Here is a 7,060-nt window from a genome sequence, read left to right as displayed (position 1 = left end):
AGCGAGGGGAGCGTGAAGGGAAGGAGAGACGGAAAGACCATCGTTAACTCTCTCTCTGCTACTCCCTTTCGCACTCCGGGGAATCTCTTCGGAAGCGTCAACTTAGCTGGCAGCCTCGAAACCCACGCTTCCTTTGAATCGGGGAAGCGAGGGTTTCCCCAATTAGGCGTTTCCCAATCGTTCCCATCTTCAATCGGAGTTTGAATTGGAGGTACATTTTTTTCGTGATTTCTGATGCTGCCGAAGTCGAGGAAATCGGCGAAGCGCCATTGCAATTTGGTATGATGAATTCATCTTTCCGGTTCCGAGTTTGATTTCCTCCTTTTGGGATCTAGGGTTTATGATATGGAACAGGGAGATCGGACGAATTCGATCCGTAGGATTCGCGTTCGATCGATTATCAATTTTCTATTTGCTCTATCTTTCGTTTATTTGTTATGCAATCCTGAAATTTACGTTCGTGAAAACCCAAATGCTCGTTCTCCTCAGTGGACTCAGGAGAAAGGTGGATTTCAGGAAATTAGGTTTTTGAAGAGGAATTCATTCATTGTGCGAAGTCTTAGTGAAATCTCTGTAAGAAATCCGGTGGAATTTGGCGTCAATTCTTCGATCGCCAGTTTGAAAGATGGTTTAGAGGTGAAGAACAATGTGACGATCGATAACCCCTCGGTCTGCACGGGATTGAAGGATCATAAAGGATATGGTAATCGTTGCGAGTTCTTACGATCGAATAGGCAATGCGGTTCTGGCGGGTACTTCGATTACATAACGTTCTTCTACTGCACATGCGAGCGAGTAAGTTTTGTTGGTTATATGGTTTTGGGCGTCTGGCTTGCTGCCCTCTTCTATATGCTGGGTAATACAGCTGCAGACTATTTCTGTTGTTGCCTTGAGAAGCTCTCCAGCCTCTTGAATTTGCCACCCACAGTTGCTGGTGTTTCGCTTCTTCCTCTTGGCAATGGTGCACCGGATGTTTTTGCCAGTATTGCTGCATTTGTGGGCTCAGGCACCGGCGAGGTGGGACTTAACAGTGTGTTGGGAGGTGCTATTTTTGTCACCTGTGTTGTTGTTGGCACCGTATCCTTGTGCATCTCCGGGTACCAAACTCAGATCGATCAACGGTGCTTTATTAGGGATGTCTGCTTCTTCCTAGCGACCCTTGCATCTCTTGGTATGATTCTGATTGTTGGTCGGGTCAGTGTCTGGGGAGCAATTGTGTTTGTTTCGATATACTTGGTGTATGCTTTCGTGGTTGCTGCGAATGAGGTGCTGAGAAAGCATGTCAGGAAATTGCATTTAGATGCAGTGATGCCGTTACTGCCTGTAAGAGGAAGTGTATTTTCTCAGAGGATTGAAGGGGATGACTCAATGTACAGTCCATTATTGGATATAGAAACATTTGGGAACAATCCTGATGATGTTGCTCACTTGTATGCTACATTGCCTCAATGGATGTGGGCGTCAAATGTTGCGTTATACTCGAATCAGTCACTGAAAGCAGTGATCGATGAACAGAGGCCGTTATGGGGTTGGAGCGATGATCAGGAGCGTGATTGTTCTTTATTTTCTTGTTTGAAGCTCTTATTATTGGTTTTAGAGCTTCCTTTAACATTGCCAAGGCGATTGACAATACCCATTGTTGAGGAGGAAAGATGGTCTAAGGGATATGCTGTTGCAAGCGCTACATTAGCTCCTATCCTTCTAGCTTTTCTTTATAATACTCAAGAAAGTAGGGCATCATCAGTTGACGTGGTTGTCTATGTTATAAGCACCGTTATTGGTGCAGCTCTTGGAACTCTTGCATATTACTTCACACATTCAGAACGTCCCCCTCGGAGGTTCTTGTTTCCATGGGTCTCAGGAGGATTCATTATGAGTATCATCTGGTTCTACATTGTTGCTACTGAACTTGTAGCTCTCTTAGTTGCATTGGGTGTAATACTTGGGATCAACCCTTCAATCCTTGGATTGACTGTATTGGCATGGGGAAACTCAATGGGCGATTTGATGTCTAATGTTGCTTTGGCTATGAATGGGGGGGATGGCGTGCAGATTGCTTTCTCAGGATGTTACGCTGGACCAATGTTCAACACACTCGTGGGATTAGGGGTTTCAATGCTACTTGGAGCATGGTCTAATAGGCCTGGAGCATTCATAGTTCCAAGCGACAACAGCTTGATTTATACTATGGCTTTTCTTGTTTGTGGACTTGTCTGGGCTCTTGTAATTTTGCCTAAGAATGACATGCGTCCGAGTAAGCTGTTAGGAGTTGGTCTTATCATTCTATATATGGTTTTCCTTTTCATTAGAGTTGGCAATGCAATGGGAGTTATATCACTGGCTGGTCTGCAATGACATTGTTGTGAAACATGGGAGTTTGTCATATCATAGTTACTGGCTTAAGCTTATACAGAAGGAGCTGCACCAAGTAGTTACTTTTTCTGGGCAGATTTGGGAGATGTGTTCTTTCAGTTGATATCTAGCTTATGGACGGATGGTGATGGCTTGCAGATTTCATTTCTTTCTGCAGTTTACTGTATCTTAATCACGTCCCTTCATCTGGCATTGCAAAAGCTCTTTTACTTCAAGAAGTACTTTGTCCATCTGTTTGGTCCTTGCCTGAATTTTGCCGGGATAAGATAATCAGTTGCTGTCGCTTATATATACAGAAGAAAAGGTTCTTACATCTCATTGATTCTGCGGTTCATGTCATCGCAATCAGTTTCACATTATCTTATACAGATTTTAGTAGGCAGTTTTTAGTTGCACAGATTGAATGGACACAATTGTTATTTTTCATTTCCAGGTATGGATAAGTTTCCACTTCTTGCAAATTTTAATTCAGGGGCTCAGATTGAATATGAAATCAATCTTTATTTGTTCTATGTATCAATAAACTTATGCTTTTCTGTCCGAGACATCTTGGTGAAGGTAAGTCAATTAATCTGCTTTGTTGTTCAAATGTTAAAGACCTTGCACAAGAAAAGTTTTCTATGCAATTGTATGCATGTGTTCTGTGATGGAAGGATGGGGTGGGCTTGGTTGGGGTGTTGTGGTTCACTGTGCACCGCTCATTGTGTGCAATAAAATATTTGGAGGTTTAGCATGTGGAGGATCCATTCTCTCTCTATACTTCAATTTTAGAATCTTGTGTGTGTAAGCTTTATGGTTATAAGAATTTTCATGATAGGGGTGGATATCCTGGTCTCATTTTGGGTCTGAAGGTTATTTATATTTTGAGACGTACATATTTAGCAAATTTTTACTCTAAAGTGTTGAGGCTGACGTGAATTTGGTGTTAGTGAGAGTTATGATCTGTAGCATGTGCTGTTCGGATTTGAGGCTGATGCAATTGTGCTTGCATCTGTTGTTAAGGCAAGCTGACCTTTTCTTCTACCTTTTATTTTTGTGTACGCCAAAATGTTCATAAGCTTGGTAGTTGGTTCACTATAAGCATCTTTTCAAACTTATTAATGTTATTCATATGGTAGAGCATTATTTGTTTCCCTAATCTTTAAGAAAAGTGTGGCACCTTCAATCTTCTGTTATTGTCCTAAAGTTTTGGGATTCTTATTAGCAATGAATGGGCATGATTTTTAGAAATTCACAAGCAAGACTATATATATAAAATTGATTTGTTGCATATTAATGAGGAAAAATATTGATGGTTGTTGTAATTGTGAGCGTGTATTTTCTCAATCTAATAGAGGATTTCAGTACGGCCGTGGACTTAGGAAACTCTTGTTGAACCACGTGTGGTTGATTTCTTTTTCTCTTCTTTCCATTTTGTTACTTGGATCTATCGATGGTGTATTGAGTGGTTCCCTACATTGGTAACTTTGTGCAGTTTGATAAATAATATGGATTAACCATATTAAGGGTCATTTATTGGCTTCCTTCGTTGTGACACAAGTTCTCTCTCTTAGCCATTTTGGCTGCTTTTAGCAGCCCACCTGCTCAGTATCGCCCAGTCAGTCTATTGGCGATCGAATGATTGGTGTCTCTTGGAAGATGGCGCCCACCTAGCTGCTTTGCTTCTTAGAATGAAAATGTGGTAGTTGTCAGTTGACCTAACTTTCATCTCAAGAAAAGCTTTATTTAATACGTTTTTTTTTTTTGGAAAATTTCATTTGGATACCCACGTTTTGCCTGATATTTCAAAAAGAGTCATATTTTCTGAAAAGACATTTCAGGACCTGACTTTTCCCTCAAAACCAATGTTATCAGTACCTGTGCGCATAGCATTGTATCGGCAGAAAATGATACGCTTCAAAACCTTGAATAGACTATTTTTTAATAAATATAAAAAAATACTAAAATTTATTTTTAAAATATTATTTTAATAATTTTAACACGTTTGACACATAATAAATTTTTTATTATTTTTGGGTAGATACAATGATTCAGTTGAGTATCAGTATCGGCCAATACAGATAAATCGGTGGCCAAACGATTCAGGGCCATACCAATCCTGACAACATTGCTCAAAACTGTCGAACAGAGACGTGAAAATTAGTTCATGGTCGAAAATGTATATGTTTTGGCTATTTATTATGCACCAGGGCCGGTTTAGATCATTTTAAAGATCGATTTAGGTCTGAAACCGATTGTGACAACATTATAGCAGACCGCATCCGATACATCTGCATCACTATGCCAACTTGGTGGGGACAAGTCAAACTCATGTTGTGCCTTTGCCGTGTCGTACACGATCGCTCTGTTATTGAAAGTTAGGGCTGGAAAAGAAGCCGAGCTGCTTGTGGCTCTGCTCATCATGTTCGGCTCGTAAAGAGCTTGTTCAAACTTGTAAATGGGCTTGGCAAGCTGAATATGAACAATAGATACTGGGCTTGAGAAATATATTACAGATGTATTTTACACATTTTATATGTTTTTGTGGAATCCTATTTCTCCCAGATCCCAGCTCTAAAACAATGCATTTTTTTTTGATAAACAAGTAAAAAATAAAAAAAATAAAAATAAAAAATATTTTTATAAATAAAAAATAAAAATATGTAAAATAAATAACACATGATTTTTTCACTATAAATATCTGCTAAAAACGTAAATATCGTGTTTAAAATGTTATATTTATATGTCTATAAAAAAAATGTGAGAAATTGAAAATAGCACGAGAAATTGCTGTTTTTAACTTTGCAATATTTTTTGCGAGATTTTCATAAATCTGGCGTGAGTTGTCAATATGGTATTAAGTACTCAACAAAAATTCCTTAGAATAGTCTCCGGTGTGCCACTGCGCCTCAGTTATGCATAGATAAAGTTTGGACCTGATTAAGTTGAAAATTTACAAAACCACCACAGAAATTCCTTCCTCCCGAAATTCACGAGTAAAATATCGGATAAACTAAAAAAAAATATTGTTTGTTGTAACAACCTTAGAAAAATATCATCACATATCAACTTTAGAAACTTTAAGGTATATGTAAAATTATAAAGAAAAGTATACAACTATAGAGTACCATTAAAAAGTGTTTCATTGCATTAATGTCATGATAAAACATGATATATTAAAAAAATGACAGATATTTTGGAAATTATTTGATTCTTTGGAGATTATATCGGCTTTTAAAACCATGACGATAAAATCAGGAAATTTTCAAAAATGTTGCCGATGTCTGTGACGCAAGTACCATCTTATTTCCATCTTCTCAGATTAAACAAATTATCGACGACAGGAAGTTGGCAAGTACTGCTTTCAAAAGGAAAGAGAATAAATAAAAAAAAGCTAGAAATGTAGCTCACGCAAAGGAGAGTATATTCTTCAATAAGGGACCAAAGGTCCTTTGACTTCCTCTTAATAAACAATCAATTAATCGGGTTGGCTCCCATGCATAGTGACAAAAGTTAAAAACTGCAAAAATATCGTTTTTCAAAACTCGCTAGAATTTGAAAATTTTCATAAATCTCGTGTTTTGTAGGTAAAATCTAGGCAATAAAAAATAAATTAAAATTATAAAAAATATTTTTATAAGAAAATAATAATAATAAATTGTTTAAAAACACAGTTTTTTCATGATAAATAGCCATTTAAAGCGTAAATATCATGTTTAAATCATGGTATTTATGTTTTTTCATAAATCTTGTGATATTTTAAAAATCTAGCAAGAAATTGTTGTTTTAAACTTTTAGGCAATTTCTTGCAATATTATTGCAAGATTTTCATAAAATCTCACGATATTTGTCACTATGCTCCCATGTATAGGAGTGTGAACCAGCTGGGTTTAGTTCGGAGTCAGGTGGAGCAGAGCCGAACCTGATTTGAGATGATGACATCTGGTCCAGACTCGGACCATGCCCCGTAAAATAATATATATATTTTTATCATTTTTACATTTGGAAAATTGCACTAGACCCGAGTCAATGAAATTTCACAAATCATACTTGGATCCATGTATTAATTGGACCCTTCAAGTCTGACACGGATTCTAATAGGGCCTTATTATTTATCACCAAACCCTAACCCTATAAGGTTTGGTACAGGTTAGGTACCGGTCAAACCTGACCCATTGGCACCCTACTCCCATGGGATTTGAACCCGAGACTATTATGGTAAATAGCTACCTTTCATGTGAAAAACTAGAGGGCTGAACATTTTATATGCCGATAAAGGACTAGACTTTTTTTTGTTGAGAGCAAGAAAAAGATTAGATTATTCAAAACGATAATGGGGTTATCCTGCCCCTTTTTTTTTGTTAGGCCACTGTTAGGGTTATATTAAAATCATAGTTTTAAGTGTTTTGTGCTCGATTTGAACATTTAAATCTGTTTGTCATTATTTATTTATTAATAAAAAAACTTTCTTTCCAATTAATTTGATTTACAATTGTAAATATTTTATCATAAAATTTTAATTAATATAAGGTCAACAGTTGACTTTTTAAACTCTTCAAAATACATATAAATAAAGATGCTTAATTAAATATATTTTCTTTATTGAGTAAACTATGATAAACACATCTTAGGTTCCGATTGAGAACAAAACACCTAAAACTATTATTTTTGGAGGGTTATAATAGTGACCCAACAAAAAACCAAGCAA

The 7,060-nt window shown here is 37.0% G+C and overlaps 1 pseudogene across 1 annotated transcript; it reads left to right on the top strand.

Annotated features, from left to right (window-relative positions):
* LOC149812469 (cation/calcium exchanger 4 pseudogene) lies at positions 1–2,911 on the top strand (annotated as a pseudogene). Its single transcript, XR_016428554.1, has 2 exons — positions 1–2,677; positions 2,807–2,911. The product of XR_016428554.1 is annotated as a cation/calcium exchanger 4 pseudogene (transcript).
* Positions 2,912–7,060: the final 4,149 nt, after the last annotated feature.

The sequence above is a fragment of the Nuphar pumila genome, chromosome 17 (assembly GCF_984573655.1).
Source record: "Nuphar pumila chromosome 17, dmNupPumi1.hap1.1, whole genome shotgun sequence".
NCBI classification, from domain to species: domain Eukaryota; kingdom Viridiplantae; phylum Streptophyta; class Magnoliopsida; order Nymphaeales; family Nymphaeaceae; genus Nuphar; species Nuphar pumila.
This window is presented reverse-complemented; position numbering and strand designations above follow the sequence as displayed.